Below are 24,979 nucleotides of genomic sequence, written 5' to 3' on the forward strand. Positions count from 1 at the left end.
AATTAAAGTGTGTAATCCGATATGCCCGACGGACTAGTAACAAATAATTCTTGACGTTTCCTAAATAGAAAGTGAAAAATCCCTTCATCACTATTAAATGTTAGCCATTTCGATTCAATTAAGTCATCCGAGATTCCAATAATTTGAACTGGTTTGTACAGGTCCTGTTGTACAAATATATATATTTTAAAAATAGAACAAATAACTCTGGCATGTCTGGGTGGCCTGGTATCATGTGTTTAAATATCGATTTCTCATACTGGATTGGGGTATTGTACATTGCTTATCGTGCCGAGATTTACAATTAACGGTATTTGGGAGTATGATGTATTGATTGACAGGTCCTGTTGTACATATTTTAAAAATAGAACAAAAAACTCTGGCATGTCTGGTGACCTGGTATCATGTGTTGATTGCGATTCTCGTACTTTAAATATCGATTTCTCATACCATGGCTTGGGGTATTGTACATTGCTTATCGTGCCGAGATTTTCAATTAACGGTATTTGGGGATATGATGTATTGATTGGTATTGACCTGTCTTGTTGCACAGCTCTTGGGCACGAAACCATGCAACAAAATATTTTTTAATATTTTAGTACGGAAACCCCAGGGACTTCGTCAGTTTCAAAACGAAAATTGGTAGATGAAAGGAGTAACGAGGCTGAAAATTCATCCCCCAAAAATGCTAAATACGACAGGGAAAAGCCGCGGAAAAAAATTAATAGTGTCCAGAACAGAAGGGCTGCCAAGTCTTTAGCGCGAGACTCACACATGTTCATGCTTATTTGGCGGCATTTTCCTTTGATCTATTGTTTTTTCTCTTTGATCTTTACAATTTGGCCAAAAAACCACACATTCACTTCCTGAAAAGTTGGCAGAACTGGGACACAGTGATTCCCCTGGCAAGGTTGGCTGTTGCTGATGAAAAAAACAGACAATGCTCTGTGAATATTGCCGTTAATAAAAAGCAAATAAAAAGTCTGCTTTGAATGTGGGAACAACTAAGTTAGGTTATGCACAAAAAGAATAAATAACAGATCAACAAAAATTATTAAATACAGTGTTAATGTCTCCTTCAAAACAAAGGACACCCACTTTGTATTATGCAGCAAACTCTTGATTTTTAAGGCATACTAGGGCTAGCAGGTCAGTTTTGATGGACTAGCAGTTCTTCCAACAGGGCTAGTAAAATCCTGCTGCCAATAAGTCCTGGGCTAGTTAGCTGTAACAACATTTTTTAACCCCTGTTAAACGCTTGCAAACGGAAGGGATTGTGCCCGATATTCATGTGATGAAGACATAATCTTTCAATCAGTTCTATTGAGGTCTGGAGCGGACATGTCAGTTAAATTCGATGCCTCGTGTTAAGATTGATTGATTGCTGGTTGCTTAACGTCCAGTGGCAAATGGTTCATGCATATTCAGGACGAGAACAAGTTCACGATTTAGGCATTCTGTCAACATCTTTGTTACGTGAATATTAAGTTTTTAATGTGATCGGTGTATTATCTAAAGGAAACAATTTGATCTAATTAAGACGTTCACTCAAAATCAGAAAAGGGTCTACCAGCCAAAGACGAAGCATTGGCATTTCTAAACAATAAAGACAATTTATCCATTACAGCTATGTTGAGTGATTCAACTCACTTAGTGGCTTATGTTTATAAACCACCAGCTGCTCTTGATTTCCCAGCTTTAATATCCCTGTTCTTTATATGGGTATTACCGGTTTCATGCGATTTCAAAGTCTCAAGCTTTGCAGTGGTCCATTGCTGTTCACACCACGTACGGCTCATCAAATTGTTATTTTTTTTCAATGGACATCCATGGTCTTCCTGTTTTCAATCCTTCTTAAACATTTCTTTGTGATCTGTTTTGTTCATGCCTACAAAAAATATGTATTTAAATCACATTGCTCTTGGTTACTTACGGTTTGTTGGGTTTATCTACTAATTGATCTAAAACTAGCACTGGGAATTTCCGCGATATTATAGCCGATGTATTGTCAAGTTAAAACTTAATTTTGTCAATCATTTTCAACTGAACAGGTTGTATTTTCCAAAGTGTCAATTCAAAACAAAATTAAAATACATTTTAGTATAATTTACAAACTTACATATTTGGTCGTACTAAATCAATTCGGCGTCATCCCGCTGTAGCTACGGCTGACCTTTTGCAGAACCTCAGGGTTTTTTTCCTTGTCAGCCATTCAACTATTTCAAAATTGATAAGCCCAGGGTCCTTCTTATATGTACCAGTATTCAAATTAATGTCAAGGTGAAGTCATTTTGATGTTCTCAATTTATCATTTGATTTGAATTCCAACTGGTACATGATAATTTATAAAGATCTTTTGCATTCAGTTAATGTAAGAAGTCATATCAGAAACCAATTTTTTTGTCTTACCTCTTTGATAGCTTCAATAACATCATCTCTACTGATCATCTCAAGTTGAGTTGTGTGCATTCGGGCTTTATGCCTTTTAATATGTAGTTAAGCAGGTAATTGTTAATGCATTTCGGACCTGGATGTCCATTTATAATAGCTAAAGAAGACATTCTGCCTATATACATGTAATGTTTTTTTTCCAACAGTTCTGAATTGAGTGAGAATCCTCCATTTTCAAAAATTGGAGTGTTTCTAAAAAGAAGAGAAAAAATTAACGACATGGTCCTTCAGCATCAACTCCTTCTATACCAATGAAATCTATCTTCAGTTGCCTTAGCTACTCATCTTCATTTGCAAATTCCATTTCTGCCATGGCTGTCTGTATGAAAAGTCTTCTTATCACTGGAATCTCCCACACATCTACAACATCCTTCCTGATTCTCATGACTTCATCTTGAAATGATCTAAATGATTGAAATAAAGGTGTAATTTTTTTAGTTTTTGTATTTTATTGATGTTTCTTAACCCTGAATTTTGTACCTTTTTAAATTTTCTTAAACGGAAGGAAGAGTCATAGATGTATGCTTTAAAGGATGTTACAATTTACAGTTATTTTACCCCTTATAAATCGACATTAATCTTTATATAATATTTAGGTGGAAAAGGGTAGTGTTATTTGATAAAGTTGATTGTTTTCTTAAATATTTATTTTAAATATAAACTAGAGGCTGTTAAGAGCCTGTGTCGATCACCTTGGTCTATGTGCATATTAAACAAATCTAGATAAATTCATGACAAATTTGGTGATGGTGATGTCTTTGTAGATCTAACTTCACTGAACCATTCTTGTTGCTACAATTATCTCTATGCATCTATGTATAATGAATGAACTTGGCCCAGTAATTACAGTGGAAAATATTTTTGGAAAATTTATGAAAATTTACAAAAAATTATGAAAATTGTTAAAAATTTACTATAAAGGGCAATAACTCCTTAAGGGGTCAACGGATAATTTTGGTCATGTTGACTTATTTGTACAAATGTTTGTAAACAGTTAGTTTATAAATATAACCATAACAATGATAATTCATGTCAGCACAAAAGTGCTTACTACTGGGCTGGTGATACCCTCGGGTAAATAAATCTCCACCAGCATTGGCATCGACCCAGTGGTAGTAAATAAACTCATCATAGATACAAGGACTAAATTTTGTAAATACGCCAGAATATTCCACAATACTATATTCAAAATTATAATAGAACGTGCGCTCGTCTCTGCAGGTGGCGTCTCCAATGAAAGAGTTTGTGGTTATTTGATAAACATTTAATATTTGTTCGAGTTTACGAATTAGAAGTAAGACCATTTATTTCTAAAAAAAACCAATATAGCCAAAATAATTCATACCTTCCTTCGTAATACATCACAAGAAACATTACATCTTCCAAAATAAAAAAGAAATTGAATCAAAATGGGAGGAATATTTTCCACTGGTCCTTAAATCGGTTATTTGAGCAAGTAAATTTTCTTAGATGTACTGACAGTTGTATCAGATATAAAAGTGATTCAACCACAGCTTTGTTGAAAATTTACATTTTTCAGTTAATTTAACCATTTTTAGGATAATTATATTAAATGAAACCTTAAATCGACCATATTTTGTAGATATTTGTACATAATGTACACCAAACTTTCGACCGTTTACTGTAAATTGGATATTACCTTAGGAAGCTGGCTCGGCCGTTTTTTGAATGCGCCGCGCATATCGAGTTACCGTATGATGTCGTAAACTTTAGTCGACTAAGTAAATAAAATCAACATTTTTTATTGTAGATATACGCATGGAATAAACTTGTATATATTTTATTTGCTTACTTACATACTGCAAAAGAACCAAATCGTCGCCATTTTTTATTTTACGACGCAAAACAATAATTTACGGCATTGTTTATTTATGTCGTCAGGCGACAGAACAATTATAAATGGGACGTAGCCGGGGATATTTTCGCAATGAAAAACAATCGAAACGACGAGAGAATGTATCATATACCCAAGTTAGGTGGTGGAACATACAGCAGTTTGATAAAGAGCACGGCTATTGTTTTGGTTTACCTCAGAATCGTGACAATCCGACGACAAACCCTGTCCGCCCGGATGAGTATGTCACACGAAATTTTCCCGATTTATCCTTTGTGGAAAAAAATGTATATGTCGGAGACAGTGATGATTGGAGAGAAGGAAGGCGGGTTGTTGAACTCTCTGTTCTTGCAGATGGTCTGGCTGGATGTAAGATGTGTAAAAATCCGTTATCACTATCACATATAACCCGTGTAAAAAATATTGAATAATAATTTCCTGTCAATATACATAGTATGCAGAAGTACATTGAAGTAAATAAGTTCAAAGGGGCATAAATCCTAGAAAAAAAAATTGAATCGTAATTTCCTGTTGATATGCACATCTACATAGTATGTCCTTATTATCTACAAAATTTCATGAAATTCTGTTGTGTGTTTTCAGAGGAGTTGAGATGATAAACTGTTGCAGAAGTACATTGAAGCAAATAAGTTCAAAGGGGCATAACTCCTAGAAAAAAAAATGAACCGTAATTTCCTGTTGATATGCACATCTACATAGTATGTCCTTATTATCTACAAAATTTCATGAAATTCTGTTGTGTGTTTTCAGAGGAGTTGAGATGATAAACTGTTGCAGAAGTACATTGAAGCAAATAAGTTCAAAGGGGCATAACTCCTAGAAAAAAAATTGAATCGTAATTTCCTGTTGATATGCACATCTACATAGTATGTCCTTATTATCTACAAAATTTCATGAAATTCTGTTGTGTGTTTTCAGAGGAGTTGAGATGATAAACTGTTGCAGAAGTACATTGAAGCAAATAAGTTCAAAGGGGCATAACTCCTAGAAAAAAAAATGAACCGTAATTTCCTGTTGATATGCACATCTACATAGTATGTCCTTATTATCTACAAAATTTCATGAAATTCTGTTGTGTGTTTTCAGAGGAGTTGAGATGATAAACTGTTGCAGAAGTACATTGAAGCAAATAAGTTCAAAGGGGCATAACTCCTAGAAAAAAAATTGAACCGTAATTTCCTGTTGATATGCACATCTACATAGTATGTCCTTATTATCTACAAAGTTTCATGAAATTCTGTTGTGTGGTTTGAGAGGAGTTGAGACGATAAACTGTTGCAGAAGTACATTGAAGCAAATAAGTTCAAAGGGGCATAACTCCTAGAAAAAAAATTGAACCGTAATTTCCTGTTGATATGCACATCTACATAGTATGTCCTTATTATCTACAAAGTTTCATGAAATTCTGTTGTGTGGTTTGAGAGGAGTTGCGATGACAAACTGTTGCAGTAGTACATTAAAGTCAATAAGTTCAAAGGGGCGTAACTCCTAGAAAAAAAAATTGAATCGCAATTTCCTTTCGATATGCACAACTACATAGTATGTCCTTATTATCTGAAAAGGTTTTGTACTTGTATTTGTTTGTACTTGGAACACTTTCATGTGCAATCCAACCATTTTCAATGGGATCAGCATTGTCAAGTTCATTTCCACAATGCCTGCACATGGTGTCTTCTGGAGCAAGTTCAGATACATTTCTTTAAATATTCTTTCAAAACTTAAAGATGAATAAATGTAGTAAAAAGAAAATATTTCAAGATCTTTCTCTTATATCTTCAAAGCCATTGTAATTAATTTATTTGTGACTTTTTGTCCTATCAAATTTGTGACTTTATGTCCGTTTACCGTTTAAGATATACATAAAATATAAAAATATTACGTAGTGATAGAATTGCGTCTGTACAGATCACATCAATTTTTTTTATGATAATGAGCTCTTTGATAGCTGGCTGTAAGGAAAGCAGCAGACTCGATATGAACTTAATATCTTCAGGCCTTCAACACTATGTACACCTCGACTTGCTAATAATCCAATTAAACTTACATTTAAAAATAGTAGGAAATTGAATTTATATTAAATTTTCAATACACTATGATAACTCAACTACACTGAATGGTATACAATAAAGAACCATGGCAGTTATTGTGAGAAAAAAGAACTATTATATAGTCTTACTTACACGCGACCCATATTTCTCCCAGGGTATTATACATATTGTTCTTGCAATAGGGTTATTTGGAAAATTGTTGTCCCTTAGGCTTAGAGAAATATAGATGTTATACATAAAATGACAAAAATTTTAAACTGATGGATTGTTACTGTAACGATCACGGCATTCTTTGTTTGAGGCAGTAGAATAATTAAATCAACGGAACATGGAACACAATATCTTTGGATATATGTGTTCCTGTGTGCATTAAAATAGAACTCGAACAATAAAAACTGCATGCAATAGTCATTTATTAGTATGTTTTAGGGGAGAATACGTCTGAAACGACGTCAACATGAAAGGAATCATCGATACAGTTAGAGAAACTTTTGATTGGATTTTCATTTTATTTGCAGTATTATATATTACAAAACTGTGTCAAAACATGAATATATGCGAAAATAAGAAATGATTGTTATGATACTATTTGTATAAGTTTAAATCTGAACATCATTCACTGCCATAATAAATCATTAAAAAATCAAATCACTAGTCTACCTACTACTCACATATCTTCAAGAAAACAAATTACCACCAAATTTATGTAAATATTTCTCTATTAATACTGATTCACACAATCCAATTAATTACTTTAAAGAGTTAAGTACGGACCTAAAAGAGGGAATAGAATCAACTTTAGCTTAACTAATGTCTGTATTATTATGTCAGCTTCAGATGGACTGCCATATTTGATATCAAGCCATATTTGAAGATTTCTCTTAGTAATAATTGGAACACTTTCATATGCAACCCAACCATTTTCAATGGGATCAGCACTGTCAAGTTCATTTCCACAATGCCTGCACATAGAATCTTCTGGAGTAAGTTCAGATACATTTCTTTAAATATTCTTCAATTGGTGAAGTGATTCTGCCAATTCATCAGTTAAATTATATGGGATACGCTTGTAAAACAAGTTTCGGCTTGTAACCTTTGCTCTGATCATGTTCTTCTAAAAAGATTCGTATATTTATGTAATCGTCAAAATTTCCAAATGAGTCACGCGCGTACGCCATATTTGGGATTAAACCATGGACACCATACCTTAATGTTTTGAATAATATCAGTGACCCTACAAAGTGGTTTTCGAATAAATCTCTTCTCAAATTTTCTGAAGCAAGATCTGGTCCAGGACTTGAGATCTGCTAAACATCCATGTAGGTGGTTTAAGATCTTGTTTTCTTTAATTTAACACCTTTACAAATAACTTAAGTTTATTGCTCTGAACGTGTACCACAATGTCTTATACAATAATTAGAAGGTTGGGATTCATTTTTGAGGTTACGGTGGCAACAGTTTAGAAACCGAGGACCAAAAACAAGCATTTTTGTAATTTCTTAACAATAAATAAGTAGTGTGAAAGTGTATGAATCTCTCCGGTATTGTCATTCTAAAAGGACACATTTAATATTATAACATTATTACCAGCTACAGTTTCCTTTCTGATCATAAATAAAGGGCGTTTCCTTTTTACTCATAACGGAACCCAGTGTCTATCCAAAAAACTCGTAGATATGACAGAAGAATCAATATATACAAATTAATGAAACGCTAACCATGTGCTGTACAAACACACCTTCACATTCTCTCAAACTGATGCTGGTTCCATCTATAAAAATCAATTGAAAATGGCTTAACTCATCAGATGGACAAATATACAAGAGGACGTGGCCCGGTACTTATACATCCCGACACAGAAAGACATACTGAACAGATCTGAGAGTACTCGCAGCTTGTCGAAATATGAGTTTGAGATAATGCCGCTTGAGCACCTGTATTCATTTAAGCAGGCTTTGTACCCTTTTTCCTGTCGGGACCTCTTCGTAAAGTATATATTTCTTAGGCTAGTTACTACATGTGTTGCATATAGCACAGTCAGAGTTGCAAAGGCCCCTTCTTTCTTCTTTGGACATGTCTCATTCAAGGAACCACTTACAATGGGGACTTAGTTCTGAATGTTCATGAAAGACAGCATTCCACATGACTGCATTTAACTGTGTTGAGTTTCCTGTTAGTTTCAGACTAAATTTTTTTTTAACAAAAACCAGGTCAATATGTATTTTTCATACATTCTGATGTATAGTTAGACATAAGACATTTTGTTTCACTAAAGCCCCCACATGGGGTATGTTAGTACAACATTTTTTAACAAACAATAAAAGTGTGAACATATTTACATTAGATAATAATAGTATATATATAATTAATACAAATATTTGACAGGAAGTACAAATTATAATAGCATGATTAAGCACATGTATTAAAAGGTTTTAATAACACTTTTGCAAAATTTTGCTATTCCAGTAAGTGTAAATAAATCTGATGTATTCATCAATTCTTTAAATTTTATAACATTTGGGTTTTTACATATATTTAAAGGTAAAAATTTAGCTCTTACATTGTTGAAAAAGGTACATTTGAAGAAGTAATGAAACCCATCACCAAGTTCATTAGCATTACAAAGATTACAATGTCTTTCAGATCTATCAATATTAAAAAATCTGCCCGTTTCAATGGGCAATTTATTACTAAGGCAACGGAATTTACATAAATACATTCTTAGATCAGATGGTAACACCGATAAATATTTCTCAAAACAAAAATCAGACTTGTATATTCTGTAACTAAGACATTTTGCAGAATTCATAACATTATTACTCCAGTTCAACATAAATTTATCACTTAAACATTTCTTGACATTCTTACTAATATTATCAGATTAAGCAATTATTTGATCATCCCACATCAAATTAAATCCACATTCATATAAAGTATTTTTAATTTCTAAAATCCACATTCATATAAAGTATTTTTAATTTCTAACAACCATTTAGAGTGGTAGATACCCTTTTACTAAGCTGATACAATATACAATACAGTGTATATGATTTTTTTTTTTCTCTTTTACCACACATGATACGTTACCAGAAACCAACCATTCTAGCTTTAATAAGAATATGTAATGGTATTCTACCCAATTCTCAATAAATCGAAAGTAGATGAAATGTTAATTGCTAGTTACCTCTCCTTAAAATTGTTATTTTTATATACTTTAATTGTTTGAACCAACATTTATATTTATATTGAACTTTGTTGAAGTTCAATGTCATTCAGGTTCAATTCAAAAATGCCTGGCATAAGGGAAGTTGATTGTATTATACATAGATGAATGAGCAGAGCAAACCAGTGAATCTTTCTACTGAAACGGAAGGGTCTTTCTCCGGAATCAAACATTTTATTTTAGTATCTTTTTCCACCTCCGGCACGACTTGTTCCTTTCTTTTGGCATACGGCGGATAACCTGTGAGAGGTTCACCATCGACAAACAGCTCACGGAGCTCCCCATAACCATAACATCTGTACAGAAGTGTTTCTCTTTTCCTCATTATGAACAGAGTGTCAAGAGGTTTATAAAACGGCTTCTTTTCAAACTTGAAAGCAAATTTCTTTAATTTCAACATTATCCTTGATTTTGAAGCATTTAATGCACTTATCTTGCAAATACGTTTGTACTTTATGTCCGAATATGCCTTTAGTACCCCTTTTTTATCGTTTCTGTGTTTTTGTTTACTATTCGGGGTCCTGGTTTCTGAAACTGAAATAAAGAAAATAATCAAAAATCTAACATGAGAAAGCATTAATCAACATCCTTCATAGCTTAAACACTGTAAAAAAAAATGATGTTTAATTAACATTTTTAATTGACATTTGGCATTTACACATTTTGTTATGCAGAGTGTGGTTTTGCATTTTTTCTTCATAGCTTTACCCGTTTGACTTCGAGCACCGGATTTAATTATCTGCTTTTATCAGATTTGCCTCTTTTTAGCTCACCTGGCCCAGTGACCTTTTCTCATCACTTGGCGGCCGTCGTCCATCGTCGTTAACTTTTACACAAATATTTTCCTCTGAAACTACTGGGCCAAATTTAACTAAACTTGGCCACACTCATCATTGGGGTATCTAGTTTAAAAATGTGTCCGGTGATCCGGCCAACTAACCAAGATGGCCGCTATGGCTAAACACACAACATAGAGGTATAATGTAGATTTTGGCTTATTACGCTGAAACCAAAGCATTTAGAGCAAGAATGTTCAATAAAGTAAGATCTACAAACACAACACCATCACCTAAACACAATTTTGTCATGAATGACCACGGTGACTGATGAGATCTTTCGACGATGAAATAAAGAAGCTGATAAAATGATGATAAAGATGATAGAAAATAAAAATAGCACAAACTAATTTTTAGGCTCTAAATTTGCAATTTGTGACATTTTGCTCCCTAAACGATTGAAATGTGGCTACTATTATTTAAAATGATCAGTTAAGACAAGGCTAATAGAATTAATACAAAAGTATGTGAATAAAATACAATGAAAAGGTTCCAGCAAATACTCATTATATATATTAAAAGAAAGTTATAATTCGGATACACATGATGGGTTTGATTTTAGAATTTTACAAATAATCGAGTTAGACAGTAGAGTAGTAATCAATCCTGTCTGGAATCCTGAACTTAATCCCTCAATTAATTACTGCTTAAATTCATTGTCTTGATGAACAATCAAATATTCGGATAATATGTCAATCTAATAGGTGTAGATACTGAAAAGTGATAGTTGATTTGGGGATCTAAAATTTCTTTTGGTTGTTGGACCCGAGCCTCTGTGGCCCATTGTTCCCGTTTTCTGTCTGTATACACATTGGTTTTGGATGCTCCCCTTAACATTTCAAACCAGTATGATTATTGCGACATCGAATAGCTGCACACCATTTAATGCCATTTAAATTGTAACAAATTTTTCGACCTAAATTAAACGATCTGTTTCTTCCATAGGAGTCCACAGATTCATCATTCCTTTCTCTGTTTTTCTGACTGTTTTCATTACAAAAACCAGAAGTGTGAAAAGTTATACTACAAAGGTTGCAGCTGTTAGGACGTGTATCTGCAAATATGTTACAAAAGGAGAATATTATTTCTAATATAACAATCGACTGGGACATTGTTTCAGTATGTGAGTTGTAGCATCTAAAGAAAATCGTATGTGATATTCGGGAATCCCTTACCTGGACAACGACAATGTCCCTCTCATAAGAATCATGTTCACTTCTCCGGTGGGGGGAGTTAGACATACAATCAGCTCAGGTGATATTACTTGTTTCAATTTAGCCATTTACTCCTATAAAAAGTGTTTGACCAACAGGGGTTGCTGTCTTGGTTCATTACCTCACACTTAAAGGTACTGCATTATATATCTAATTGTTTATTTAACATTAAAGAGGCATTTATGATTGTTCATATGGCACTCTCTTTACACGAGGCATCGGATTTAAAATCCCCCTTCTGACCAAACATGACTGTGAACTTGATACATCCCGCACAGCCAAACGGACGCCCCACTTCGGCAAGCGTTTTACTGCCGGTCGGGAGAAGACCAAGTGACCATATTTCTATACCCCAGTCACCCTTGGGGGACTGCTCAATAGGAAATTTATATAAGAGACAGAAAAAAAAATTGCTCACAACATGTTTTATATTATACCAGATCTATATCAAGTTCAAACAACGTTATTAACGGGTACATAAAAAGAATTGTCATTTAATTTTCGGGCAAAACAATATCCTTGTTGTAATCTACTACGTTGTAGCAATTGTAGTGGATTAGTTTTATAAAAGGAACGGGGAATCGACCTGGAGTTAAGTACAAAGTTTAGGTACCAAAGTCCCCCAATACAATAGATTAATAGTATTATATGCTATATATATTATATATAACTAAATTTTGAAATTGTTATGGAATTGCTACTGTACAGATCGGGGTCGCCCGATATTCCGACACTTTTAACATAGATTATGACATTATATATAACTGCAAATGCTTTAAATACTGAACGGACGAAAACATAATTGCAAACTGCATTCGTACATTAAAAGATACATAATATTAAAACTCGCGTAGAATTCTATAGACTAATCCTAAGTACATAACAAGAAGGCGGATAAGTACTTGAGCCAAAAGCTTGTATATTGGTCCCACTATCGGAATAATAATAAACTTAACATTTCCTTTTGAACTTGTCCTTATATCCACTTTATGCTAATTTTCTTGTATTTATTTTAAAGCGTCTGAGCTTTTCTTCATGCTCCTGTATTAGCTTCTCCACAAATAAACGTACCGGGTATAATAATCACATTTATATATATACTTCAGTTGCCCTTGGGGGCAATACGAAATTATTGACATTTGTTTTTAAAACCAAATAACCAAAAGAAGCATAACAAACGATAAAACAGGTGAATAAAATTACTTAATATTTCCAATGCTAAAATAAACACATAATATTCCAAGATTATAAACAATCCAAGTGACATGATACACACATATTTCGAGCTAAACATAGTGAGAAGGTTTTACTTAATATCACTAACTAAAATGTTCATGTACACCTTACGATTTTTCAATACACTGGATATAGTTGCCTTATTGCTTATATTTTCTAAGAAAGAAGTTTGCTTTGTCCAATGCACCACCAAAATGAGGTCAGGCTAAGATATTACCTGCAAGACCGACATGCACAGCTAACACTCCTTCTTTTCTGCTAAAAAATATAACATATATTAATTTCAAACATGCAATGGAGTGGGCTCTAGCAAGAATTTCTCTGGAATGTTACATCTTTAGGATTATACCTCTTACATCCTCTGTTTGAAGCATCACATTTGTGGGTACTTGTTTTCTAATCGCGTTTCTCTAAGTTTCTATCAAATTTTAAGTTCATACAGTTGTGTACTAGGTTTGCTATCATCACTGTCATATATAGGCATCTGACATGTTCAGGTAAAATTATCACTTTCTGTCCCTATACAAATCTACGAATAGGCGTTGCATGCATCTCCTGTGTAATAGACAATACTACAATCTTCTACATAAGTTAGTTCATTTACCAGACTGTATAATTTTCCAACAGACTCATTGATAGCATCCAGTCTAGTAGTTTGTTTCTTAATCATGCTAATGCTACCTGTATTGAAGACTTGCTCATTTTCATAGGTCACTAGTTATTATACACGTTAAGATAAATTTGTTACATAGGGTGATAGTGACGTAATGGGTATATATGGGGTCAGTAAATTCCATATGGGAATTCGAAAACCAATATTCACCCAAATTTTATGTTTTTAACAGATGAAAAGGACAAAAAGGAGCTAGATGTAATTTTAAAAGGTCCTGGCTTCAAACAACTTATAGACACCAGTTCATACAAGCAAACTAATGGAAATCTAAATGGTACAAAATGTAACTTGACCATTCCAAAAAGTGAAACTCCTAAAAGAAAGAAGATCAATGCAAGTAATGGAAAAACAGAAGACACCACCACAGAAGATACCATCACAAAAGAAGAAGAAAAGAAAAGTAACAACAGAATGTACTGATGACAAGACTAAGACAAAGGTAAGTTTACAATATACATTTTTGGCTCTTATTTATTGTAGTATCAAGAGATGAGTTGTTTACCCAAAAGTTTTTGTATCCAGAGGGGTTAACATTTTAGTTAGTTTTAAGGATAAATATAATAATTTAGGGTTATTGCATGAATATTGGGGAATATTGTCCCGAGTAGAATTTTATATTGCACGAGCTTGCGTTTGCAATATATGTTCTACGAGGGACAATATTCCCCAAAATTCATACAATAACCGTAAACCCTTTTATTGTATAGCAATATAATATTTGAAAGAAAAATTGGTTTACACTACGATTTGACGTTGATGACGTCATGCATTTTAAAGATTTATTGCACTAGTGCAATATTGGAATTTATTGCACGCTTACTTTTGGTTACCTTCTGTGGGAAATATTATATTGCTATACAATAATAGTAATTTCACCACTGGCTTACATAACGGGTTTATGAAAGCCAAGAGAAGGAAAATGAGATCCTAGACTACCAAAAAATAAACAAAATAGCTTGTGAAAAATAAGCTTGTCTGAGTAACTGATTTTCTTGATAGAGGGTTACTGCTCACAAGGAAGCTATTAAACCAAGAGTTCCAAATGGTGAAGTTGAAATCATCCCTTCCTAAATTTTACGGACGCCATCACGAGTTGGTTGACCGTTAAGGAATAACTGTTTCACAAATGATATCGGATATGTTCCTTACGTCGTAACTACAATCCCCTTCCCTTTCATGAATGTGACCTACCGAATTAGACTATTTACCGGATTTGTAATCACATAAGCAACACGACGGGTCCCACATGTGGAGCAAGATCTGCTTACCCTTCCGGAGCACCTGAGATCACCCCCAGTTTTTGGTGGGGTTCGTGTTGTTTATTCTTTAGTTTCATATATTGTGTCATGTGTACTATTTGTCTTTTTCGTTTTTAGCCATGGCGTTGTCAGTTTGTTTTAGATTTATGAGTTTAACTGTCCCTTTGGTATCTTTCGTCCCTCTTTTATGGAAAGTAAAAAAAACTGTCTTTATTACAACTAAACCCTACTTTCATCAGCCTTTACATCATGACTAAATATTAGCATCCTAAGTTTTTGGCTATATTATTTGTGTGTGTAAGTGTTCCTGATGAAGGTTAATTCAAAAAGAACACTTCTGATACAGATATTTTAGGTCATCAGACAGACCATCTAGAAATGTCTGAAGAACAACCCAGAAAGCATCCTCTTCCGGTTGAACTAAATGGCTACAGACAACTATATTCACACTAGGGGAGCAATCGGCCATTCCTGACTGATATAACAAAACTCAACTACTGCCTTTGGTCGAAGATGTAGTGACTTTAAATAATCACTTAAAATCAATTGCTGAAAATAAAGAAATCGGGTATAAATGACCATGCACAATATGTGGAATTTGCAAAGATATGTCTAGCAGAAAATTTGCCTAATTTTTTTGGTTTCCTATATTTTTTTCCAGCATTTTTTTATATGGTGTGATGGAGTATTTGATACATTATCTTCAATTTACATAAGAACAATAATGTCAGAAATCAGAGAATTTCCTGTAAATCAGGATGGGTAAATTAAAGGGCTAACAAATTTAAGCATCTTTCTGCAGTTAATGTCATCCCAAGAATCATCTCATTTTGTCAAACGGATACCAAACATACAGATTAATATTGAGAACTACTAACTGTTTTGATCCTGTTTTCCAAAAGGAAATTGTTATAGATTTGGCAGAAAAAGATTACAATGTAGATTTTGACTTAGACTTCACAAACATTCCATCAGCTCTTGTTGATTTAAGTTATTGCCGTTTTGCAGCAGAACTTGATGTCCTTGCCAAATAATTACAACAATGCACTAAGTGTTGTACTCCTTTGCACCTGCATAACTCACTTGGAGTCAGACCTCTTGCCTTGTCAGGAATTTTGTTTGATCAGTGTACTGAATGTGGAAATGTTGACCGAATCAAATTGGGCAAAACTCACTATCGTACTGAAGTGAAGAGAGGAATTGGTATTTTTGTATAAATACTAAAGTAGCTACAGGTACTTTAATATGTTACTCTATTATTATCTTTTTCAATTATAAATGACTACCAATTATTGCATTGAGCCAGTCATATGGTGACTTCCACTGAAATAATCATGTGTATGTATTAAGAGATTGTACTTTTGATAAAGGTTCGTTGTAGCTACGTGTAGTCATGTCGTACGAAAACTTTTTGTCCACTATGGGCGGTATCGGGTCCGATTGTCCTGATTACATGTTCGCCTGCCCTTAGTTTGTTCTCCCATACATATAAAAAAAAGATGATGTGGTATGTGAAGTGATTTGAAGGAACAAAAGGTCCCAATATCTGAAATTGCAGGGGATGATGATTCAACTGGATACAACAGCTCTTCGAGATATCTTCTAGATATTAGGAACATGGCCAGAATATCTTCTAACCGTACTCGTCGTTTTGTTCCTGTAGGGTTTGCATGTATGCAGAAATTAGAGAGAGCCACTCTACCGGACGGAAATGTATACGAATTGACTGATCCCAATTATAAGGAGATCCATACCACAGATACCCAAACACCAACTACCCAAACCTGTAGTATTGGTGTTGGTTGTAGGCCCAGTCTATCGTTCGATTAAACATTGGTAAGATATCTGAAGTTGATATGCTATTATAAATTGTATTTTAGGATTTAAAAGTTTAAAATTTGAAAAACTTAACTTGTAATTACATGTTTTTCTGTTAAGTATAGTTATGTTATAGAAATGTCATGGTTGTAGAATCAACTGTATATTTTTGTTTTAAATGTAATAACAATGCAAGTGCTTATACTATTTGATTTGTATACTAGTTTATAATTACGTTAGTTACTTTATATAACATCAAGATCTCAACAACTATCCGGATGAAGAAGATACTTAGTGGACACTCTAGTAGTGATATGCTAATCACAAAATCACTTAAAAGAACTTATGTACATTTGTTATATCTATTTTAAATTGTATAACTTAAGTTAAAAAAAAAGGGGGGATTAATAGGGGGAAGAAAATTGTAGCTTAAATGTATATGGGTTATTGTATTATAGCAGTAAATGGGTGGATATAATTAATAGTGGAAACCATTACAACTTTAAAATAGGTCAAATAGTATTATTTTATTATCTATTAAAATTGTCATAATGTTATTTACTATGTATATGGATATCAAAGTTTATCTTTGTGATATGAAGTAGTGACAGTTACCGTATTTGTTTGTATATAACCCACGATCGGGTCGAGCACTTTATGTAAGGAGGGGGTAATGTGACGATTTTAGAAAATAGATTGTTTACCAAACCTTGTGAAAACGTTATGAATTATGGAGATTAAATGTTTTAATTTAATTAGGTTGACATTGTTTGTCTGTGTCTCTACCACGACTGTACTTAGTATTATTATATATAACAAGGAGTGTGTGTATTTAATGTCATAATTACCTTTGTATTGTATAAATGTTTTAAGCATGGTTTTATGACCGGTAGCTGGTAATAAAATGTACGTTACTTTTAACTTTGGCTTTAACCGGAAGTCACGTATTCTGATAAATATAGTGAAAATACTGAGAAATAAATAATGATGAGAACAATTTAAAAGAAACAAGAGGTGCACAAATCAGATACCGAGTCAAATGGGCAGAAGAAGGAAAACACAAAATATTTTTTGGGTCTTGAAAAATCAAGACAAACCAAGAAAACTATGTCTGCACTTAGAAATGACCATGGTAGTATAGGTTAAGACGCATCAGGTATCCTTATTCTAGGGAAAAACTACAACCAACATTTGTATAAAAGTACTTAACCGGACCCTTCAGAAATAAAAAAATATATATGTCAAACAAAGATATATCACTCACTTTCCAATAATGATAGTGAACTATTTGGCGGCAACCTAACATTAGATGAATGTACGAATGCTATATTTAATATGAAACTGAATAAATCCCCTGGACTAGATGGTTAAAGTGTAGAATTGTATCGTACATTTTGGTCATACCTTACATAATCTGCAGTGAAAGTATTTAATACATGTTATGAAAAAGAAATGACAACTCAAATAATGTTGCTAATATTCAAAATTACTGATCAAGAAACAATTATATAATAACTGCAGGTAAGAGGATTGATCGATAGTCCTGTCGCGTGTGGTACACTTGAAAACATTAAGTCATACACAATTCAACTATGCCAAAAAGTTATTTCTCTCTTAAAGACTATAATTACAAGCTTCATATTCTCTAGCGGGATCTGCACGTTTTGCTCCTTCTTTTGCAGGTATATGCAGAGGCAAACGACGATCAAGTAACCACGTCGGGTTTTCTCCAAAGATTTATCTCCCCATCTCAATTTGCTGTCGCGGAACACTCACAGCCTCCTGATAGAGAGCAGGTATGCTCTTTCCTGTTTTTTTTATATTTAGTAAATTATGGCAATTAAAAATCGTTCTAATACAAATGATAGTACATGTAAGAGAATTATCTAGTACAAATGACCGATTTAAGGTTTTATCAAATACAATTATCAAACCAGTGGTCAAGTTTACTGTGAAATGTAGAAAAATGTTCAATAAACCGATGGCAGGATTGGTGTAACATGCTATCAAATATCTATAGAGTATGGTCGATTGAAGGTTAAATCTAGTACAGATCCAAAAATTGGAATAATTTACTAAAAAATGTTGTAATTTTTTGATAGAGCTGTGGTTGATTCAATTTTAATTATATAAATGTCAGTACACGTGAGATAATTATCTGGTACAATTGACCGATTTAAGGTATTATCAAACACAATTATCAAACCAGTGTTCAAGTTTACAGTGAAATGTTAAAAATTAATAAACCGATGGCAGGTTTGGTGTTACATTCAATAAATTATCTATGAAATATGGTCGGTTTAACATCATTGATGAAAAAGTGGTTAGATCTCTGGGCCCAGGCCAGACAGAAAGCAGGTGTTGCTGACGGAAATAAATTTGCATTCGCAAGATTATGATATGGTTCTTTGGGTCACATTAAAAGAAGTGACTGATGAGGAAAGTTTAGCGTTGAATGTGGAGCTAAGCAGCCGAATTTACTCAGATCAACAAAACTTAGTAAACAGATTGCAACTCGGTCCCATATCTGCATATCAGCAACCCAAAAGACGATAATATTTGTGCTCATAAAAGTCGGTATCAAGATCAATATTGCCATTATTGTAAATAAATCATTTAAAGGGGCACTAGCTACGAAATAAAAAAAAAGTAAGATTTTTTTGGTTCAATCAATAATGGAAGTGATATAGTGAAATAATAATTCGCTTTTAGCAGCCAAAATGGTTCAATTTTGTCAAATTAAGCGAAGAAACATTGATAATTACTCATTCCTTTGCAAGTGAATAAGTCGACCTCATTGAATCCGTATTCATGTGAACTTCAATTTAATCCCTTGCTAGAGATTGGCAACACATGCTCATTTAACTGTTTATTTTAGACTTTTGGATAAATGTTTTACATTATTATAAATCTAATATGAGAAAAAAGTAAAAACACAAAAATACTGAACTCCGAGGAAAATTCAAAAAGGAAAATCAAAATTTGAGTCAAATCGGTGACCACTTTAAATGAAAGTTACATTTGTATCATTAATAAAAAAAAATAATGAGACAACTTTGAAAATTGTTTTCCTTACTTTTAGTTGTGGCAGCTGCAGAAATTCTAAAAATAAGAACCCGCACCGCGATGGTCTACTGTAGGGACTTGCTTTGTTAAACAGAGGATACTACTAGTGTTATGAAATTTCAAACCCTTACAGAAAAGTATCCAGCAAACAAACACTTCGTCCGTTCTTTGAAAACATTATGGCAAAACTACAGTCTTCTGTTAGTAGATAACATAATAAGTTAAAGAAACAAACCGCATTGCTTCCATCAGTAAGAAAATTAAAAACAGCTGAAATGTTGATGAAAACATGGAAATTATACTTCTGGTAACATTTATTATGATGCATTCCCAAAATATCCGTTTCTCTTTTCATAATCACTATCCAAACTTCTTATACTGATCGAACTTTATTCAGAACAAAAGTCCACATACTGAAATATCTTGGTTTTTTTTTTACTAACCATCAATATTTTGTTGATAGTTCAAGATAAAAAGCTTTACTTAAACTGTCACATAAACTGAACATGATCCAAGAAAATGGGGTCAAGGTTAGATAAACCAAAGGAGAAATAAATATACACCTTACAACCAATCAATGCACTCAATAAAGTTGACCTTTTGCTCATAGTTTCTATGATACACTTCATCAATAAAAACCTTAACATTGAACAATGAGCTATGAAAATAAGATCAAGTTATGATGAACCATGCCAGACAGACATGTAAAGCTTTAATCCTTCCATACAACAAATATAGTCGACCTATTGCTTATAGTTTTAGAAAACAACAAGACCAAAACATAAAATTTTAACTTTAAGCATTGAACAATGAATGTTAGGTCTAGGTAAAAAAGACCTTCCAGACTGAAGTTTTCATTCTTTCACCAGTTTAATTCACCTATTGTAAATAGCATGTGGACCTTGCAAGATAGGCATATACCAAATATAGTTATCTTTTTACTCCTAAGGGAAATAAACATGACAATAAATCTTAACTTTATTTCGAGTCACTGTACCATGAAAATGAAGTCAAGGACAATGGTCATGTCACAGAAAATTTGTGACATAAGGCATCTATATACAATGTATGAAGCATCCAGGTATTCAACGTAAAATATAAAGCTTTTATTAAAGAAGTTAGCTAATGCTGCAGCTGGATCACTTTCTCTATGTTGAGCTTTCCGTGACAAGAATTGCAGGCTTACAATAAATTAGTTGAAAGGGTTTCTGCTCCGGTCAGCCATTTTTTCGTATTTTATGAAATTTAACATTTGCACTATTAAAAACGATTACTGATGAATTATAACAATTCGATAACATCACTTTTTTTTACTTTATTTTGCTGTCTTGGACTTTATCTGATCAAGAAAAAACTAAGAATTCACCTTAAACTCATTACGACTTTAACTGAAAATAAATAATCAGCAGACGGCTGAGTCCATTTTATACGGACGCCATCACGAGTTGGTTGACCGTTATGGAATAACCGTTTCACAAATGATATCGGATATGTTCCTTACGTCGTTACTACAATCCCCTTCCCTTTCATGAATGTGACCTACTGAATTAGACTATTTACCGGATTTGTAATCACATAAGCAACACGACGGGTGCCACATGTGGGGCAGGATCTGCTTACCCTTCCGGAGCACCTGAGATCACCCCTAGTTTTTTGTTGGGGTTCGTGTTGTTTATTCTTTAGTTTTCTATGTCATGTGTACTATTGTTTTTCTGTTTGTCTTTTTCATTTTTAGCCATGGCGTTGTCAGTTTGTTTTAGATTGATGAGTTTGACTATCCCTTTGGTATCTTTCGTCCCTCTTTTATATCTGTAGGGACTCTCCCTTGAAAAGCATTTTTTTCCTAAATTTGGTTTAATTGTACTTTAAATACTTTGAACACTAACCTTAATTGGGGTGGTTAAATCAAAATGACGGGAATATATTGCATTGTTATAAAGTATCATGAACTCCTTGGAAGATGTTGCATCTGGTTTCGGTGGGATGAAATCCTTTGCCATCTGCAAGTAAAATTGATCCTGTTCATATTAAACCTCAATACTACTTGGAAGCCTGAGGTCCTGTTTACTCCTTAAGGAGTAACATTATTACAGGTGCTACCTGACTATTGGGGATGGCGAATGGGGGTAAAGGTGTTAAACAATTGTTTTCAAGAAAATAACTCAAAAAGTTTACATCCCTGTCAAACACTAAGAAATTCTGTTTCTTAACAGGCAAGCAAGCACTGAAGGGTTAGTTTCTTTAAAAGGTAACAGAAAATCTGCGTTAGAACATCAAATTCAATCTGGAACGCTACGCTTCTTCACTGATGAGGAATACATCAACATATCCGACCAAGAGCTCAGATCACGATTCTTGAGAATCCAGGATAGTATACCTGGAAACAGAGAAAATGCCATTAATTTCCTAAAATCTGTGGAACGTACTAGAAGTATAAAACTATGGCATGACCATAGTGATATACTCAACCATTCATATGTTTGTTTTATGCTATCTTGGCTTTACGACACAGCTAATTATGTAACCAATTAAGAGTACATGGATAAATATCCAGAAAGAAAACCTATAAACGTATTACACAATACTGTGCAATTGAAGATCCCTTGCTATTACATAATAATGTGCACTTGAAGATCCCTTGCTATTACACAATACTGTGCAAATGAAGATTTATTATTACTTAATTGAACATTTCTTGCTATTGCGCAATACTAAAGCATCAACAAAGATGATGATAATTATAATTGTAGATACCAGTGATGGTCAAAACTTTCATTGGTCAAAAGTTGAGCTAAACACGAGTTTATTTTTACTTCACTTACTGGTTGGTTTCTCTCATCCGTCGGAACAAAACATGAGGATCCTGATGTTTATACTGATGTGGATGATGTTGATGGTAATTAGGTATTTTCACCTGTCTAAAAAAAAATATACAATCTCATAGCTCAAGATTTTATTATACTTATGCTTGATTGTTCTACTTGTCACCTATACGCTTGAAAAATATAATCCTGTAGATTTGGTTCCCTCCCTCAACAGATATGAGTATGTTTGTTTTGTTCATGCATCGTTGACAATGTAATGGAATTTGATGCGACTGTCATACAAGTGAGAGGTTTAGCTAGCTATAAAACCATGTTCAATCCACCAGTTTCTACATTAGAAAATGCCTGTACCAAGTCAGGAATATGACAGTTGTTATCCATTCGTTTGATGTGTTTGGACTTTTTATTTTGCCTTTTGATTTTTGATTTTCCTTTTTGAATTTTCCTCGGAGTTCAGTATTTTTGTGTTTTTACTTTTTACGCATTTGAAAGAATTTTCATCCAGTGTTGCGACAATCCACTTTTCGTGGGAAAATCCATGAAATTTGGAAATAAATCATTTCCTCCAATACAAAATGCTATGGCAATGTTCATGACGACTCCTTTCGTAAAACTATGTTCTAGTACTTCTATAATTGAAGTATTGTTAAAAATCTCTGACTTTGGTTTCTGAGGCTAGAACTAATTCCTGGAATATCAAAATGGAAAGTTGTCCAAAGTAAAGCCCTTAACATATGCTTTGGTGTTGAAACAATACAAGACCCCAAACAACGGAGATAACAATGATAAGTAAAAACTGAGCATGCTGTCAAATTTTCGGGATCCTAATTTCATACAGATTTGTTCAATTGAAAGTAAGGATTGCATTTTGATATTGGAGATGCCGTTTTTAAACTGAATATATTTTTTACAGGAACCATTTTTACGACAGTTCTTTGCAGAAACGAAAGAAACAAAGACAGGCTAAAAAATGGATATTTCAAAGCCCCAAGAAGTGACTCGTGTATGTTTGCCAATGAGACAATATTATAAATGTGATGAGAGTTAAAATTCTTCCCAGACATGGACAAAATCTTTCTTACATGTGTTACGAGGGATGGAGTGGGTTGGACTCTTTGTATCTAATGTTTCACTACTTTGACGCGATTAATTTATTATATTGTACTTAAATGACTTTAGCTAAGTTACCAGCTAGTTTGGGAAAGTTGTTTACTATTATTTACGTGTGGTTCGTTTGATCTCAGTTCTTCATAGGTTAAAATCATTATGACGTCGAATATTCTTGTTTTCCTCAGAATTTCCTTTTCTGACAACATGAAAAAAAGACGACCATGTCTGATGACGTCACATTGAAAGAACACATCTTTTTGCAGATCACATTGAAAGAACACATCTTTTTGCAGATCAGTTTCAAATAATAATAAGTTAACCTTCGTAATGTTCGAAAATCATAAGAGAATCAGATTCCACCATCAAATCTCGTGTAATACAATATTTCCCCCCTCTCGACAGTTAAATATTAAATATGCGTTAAATAAACAGTAACAACTAATAAAATAGTCAAAATATGGGTACATCAGTATAACAATTTTAAAAGGAACAATTTAACAGAACACAAACATATTTACTATCTACGAACACATTGATTGATTTGAGTGTCTGACGTCAGAATTTTTTTTACGTCACATACATGTTACAAATTGTTTGCCGCATGTAAATAAAGATTAATTTGTTGGTGTAAAAGCTTTTATGAAAAGAATTACTGGACTGTCCGTCCGTATCACACTTGTGAACATGACGAAGTTTTTTCGTACTTAAGAAAGATTTTTGTTTGTATCTCATCTATGACCATACATAAGAGAGATTTGAATCAAAATAGGAAGAAACAATTCGCCGCATTTCCCTGGGGACTGTGTTCTCCTAAGAGACAAAGTTTATCCAAATCGTCATCTTTTAGTTACACTATTTACAACACCTCAAATAAATCGTAAGCCAGAACATTTGAGATAAAGAGCAAAAACCTTAATCGCGTGATTGGTAAATACCGAATGCAAAAGGAACACCAAATTGGTGAATTGAAATTATACAAATTTAAGGTTTATCATAACAAACGGACAAATATGGCTGTATTTACATTCCAAAAATTACTCTGAGTACAGACTTACCTGTAAAGTTGGCAAAGTTTTAATACCTAGCATCCACTAGATATAATAAAGTTAAATGCATTTTGTGTTTCAGAAAGATAAAATCTCTTTTGGATTTTGATGGGCATTTTTTTTTCCTTTATGCAGAAGGTGCAAAAATAAACAAAACACCTGAATTACTTTGATACTGTTCACTCACTGACTCAGATAAATTCTTTAACTCACCTATAGTTGGGAAACTACCTGGTGTCCATGTCAATTAAGGACAATGAAAACAATACAAACCGTTTCTTTACCTGAGGGAGCATCT

This window comes from Mytilus galloprovincialis, chromosome 11 (genome assembly GCF_965363235.1).
Source record: "Mytilus galloprovincialis chromosome 11, xbMytGall1.hap1.1, whole genome shotgun sequence".
NCBI lineage: Eukaryota > Metazoa > Mollusca > Bivalvia > Mytilida > Mytilidae > Mytilus > Mytilus galloprovincialis.